Below are 3,132 nucleotides of genomic sequence, written 5' to 3'. Positions count from 1 at the left end.
AATCTGAAATAGTAAACTTGTTGACTTTAAGTTCCTTGAGGAATCTTGGGAATTTTTAGTAATTTGTAATTTATTCTCTTTGCCTTTGAACATGTGATGGAGAAACTGCAGCTTCCCAGAAATATTGTTATTTTCCAAAAGAAGATTTGAAAAAGAAATATCCATTATTTTCTTCTTCTAAACCAAAAGAACTTAAAAGAATAATCTTGGTTATCATTTGTGAAAAATTCACTTTTCAAAATTTTTCATCTTGGTAAAAATTAGTTTGCTTATATGAATAGGGCTGCTATGAACATAGTTGAGAAAAGATCCTTGTGGTGTGGCTGAGCATATTTTGAGGATATGACCAAGAGATATTGCTGGATCTGGGGTTAGGTAGATTTGTGGTTTCCTGGGACACTGTTCTACTGATTTCCAGAGTGGCTGATTAGATTACACTCTCACCAGCAATGGAGGAGAGTTTCCCTTTATTCACATCCTCCTCAACACAAGCTGTCATCAGTGTTTTTTATCTTAGCCATTCTAACAGGCATAAGATGTTATCTCAGACTCATTTTTATTTTTTTGAAGATATGCATATTTTGTGTACAGTGATCTGCCTGCATGTATGCCTGCATGCCCGGAGAGGGCACAAGATCTCATTCTAGGTGTTTGTGAGTTACCATGTCGTTGCTGGGAACTGAACTCAGGAACTCTGGAAGAGCAGTTGGTGCACTTATACTCTGAGACATCTCTGCAGCCTAGATGCCTCTCAACTGAAGAATGGATAAAGAAAATATAGTACATTTATACAATAGAGTATTAGGCAGAGTTACAAATAAATGACATCATGAAATTTGTAGGTTAATGGATAGAACTAGAAAAAATCCTCATGAGTGAGGTAACACAGACACACAAATATAAACATGGTATGTACTCATAAGAGATATTAGATACAAAGCAAAGGATAAACAGGCTATAACCCACAGTACCAGAGAAGCTAGGTAAAGGGGAGGACTCTGAAAGGCATATATATGGAGCATGCCAGGAAAGGGAGAGTGTTAAGATATCTTGGTTAACCTGTGAAGGGGAGTGGAGTGGAGGAGATGGGGGGTAGGAACATGAGGGTTAGAGATGGCAGAGTTCAGTGAGGGAGAGAGAGGGAGAGAAATGAGAGAGATCTTGAGAGAGTGAGTCATTATGGGTTTAGGGGAAAATCTGCTGCTAGGGAAATCCCTAGGAACCCACAAGGATGTCCCCAGCTAAGACTCATAGCAACTGTCAAATGGGTATTTGAACTAGCCTTCCCCTGTACTCAGATCAGAGGCTACTCCAATTGTCATAATAGAACCTACATCCAGTGACTAATGGAAGCAGATGTAAAGACCCACAGCCAAGCACTTGACCAAACTCCTGGAGTTCAGTTGAAGAGAGGGAAGAGGGATTATAGAAGCAAGGGGAGACAAGATCATGATGGGAAAAACCACAAAGACTGCAGAACAAAGCTAGTGGGTGTCCATGGACAATGGACTGACAGCTGAGGGGCCTGCATGGGACTACACTAGTCCCTCTGGATGAGGGTGACAGTTTTGTATCTTGAAGTGTTTGTAGGTCCCCTGACAATGGGACCAAGACTCATCCAGAGTACATAACTGGCTTTTTCAGAGCCCATTCCCTATTTTGCCCCTCCTTATTCAGCATTGATACAGGGGAGGGGCTTGGGTCAGGCCCCACATGGTAGGCCAGCCTGTGTTGAATATCTAAGGAAGGACTTACTCATTGGAGGAGTGAGTGGAGAGTGGGATGAGGAGAGGTTGGGTAGGAGAGAGAGAAGCAAAAAGAGGGGGAACAGTGGGCAGCATGTAAAATTTGTAAAAGTGTAGTGGATAGCCATCCCAGCATTGGCCTGGAAGTTCTAACCCCCATTGAGGCTTTGGTAATGGTCTCGCCCACCAGGCAGGGCAGAGGAGGAAGTGGAAGACCAAGGATCAAGAGGAGGTCTCTCTTTTGGTTCCAGGACCCTGGATGCTGGAGGTAGACCGAGCAGAGTTCTCCAGAGAACACCACCAGAATGTGCTATACCTTTGCCAAACCCTGCAACCTACCCCTTCATTTGTAAGTTACCCCACAAAATAAACCTCCCTTTTAACTATGTGGAGTGGCCTTAATAATTTCACCAATATAAAAGTCTTTAAATAAATAAGTAAACTTTAGAAAATAGCTTCGACACAATGTTCCAAGTAATGATTCCTTTATAGTCACATTTGTGTGTCCTCAAACTTCACAGTTCTTAGTCACCAGTGTGCACATCCCAGCTGCTGTCAGCACCAGTTCTGGTTCCATCTCTCTTCTGCCCTTCCCATAGGAAACTGAGTTCTATGATTTTCAGTTATGAGATGTTGGTGCTTTTGCTGCCCACAAAGGCTCCCAGAGTTACTCTTCTGGCCCTCTCTAATGATGTTGATTGGAAGAGTATGGTGTCTCATTGTGAGCTAGAAAGGTGTCATTAGAGAAGCAATGTTGACTGAGGCTCCATGTTAATAGAACATCGACTTGAGACTGATTTAAAAAAGAAAAATAGAATGTTCTCATCTGAAGATGATGCTTCTCTGGAAACTCTTGTAGTGACACTAATAATCAAAGATTAAACCCTGAGACCAAGTTGACTAGATCATTAGGATTCTAAGATAAGAGACAAAGCAGTGAATTGAAGGACTCTACACAATGATGAAATAAAAGGACCATCTTCAGGTTATCTTGGGTCAAGCCAGGAACAGCCTTAAAAGCTCATGGGGAAACATGATTAGCATGTAAAACTTTTATTAAACAATGTTGTTGGACAACACAGAACCAACATCAAGAGGCTCTAATTTCCAGTGATCTCAGTTTTGACCAAGAACATGCTCTATGTGTTACCATGATTCTAACACCATATACAAAAGGAACTTCTGTAGTCCATATTGACATAAGAAATGATTGATCAAATAATTACAGGCAAAATTATGACAGATGTACCAATATCCAATGGAGAAGTTCTGGGAATTTCTCCTCTTGAGCATACCCTCTCATTTTTTCTAGAATCATAAATAAAAGGGATACCTATATGACATGTGTACAAAATCCTGGCACACACTACCTCACCCCAAAATACAA

This window comes from Onychomys torridus, unplaced genomic scaffold (genome assembly GCF_903995425.1).
Source record: "Onychomys torridus unplaced genomic scaffold, mOncTor1.1, whole genome shotgun sequence".
Taxonomy (NCBI): domain Eukaryota; kingdom Metazoa; phylum Chordata; class Mammalia; order Rodentia; family Cricetidae; genus Onychomys; species Onychomys torridus.
The sequence above is the reverse complement of the archived record's forward strand: the minus strand, read 5'-3'. Positions refer to the sequence as shown.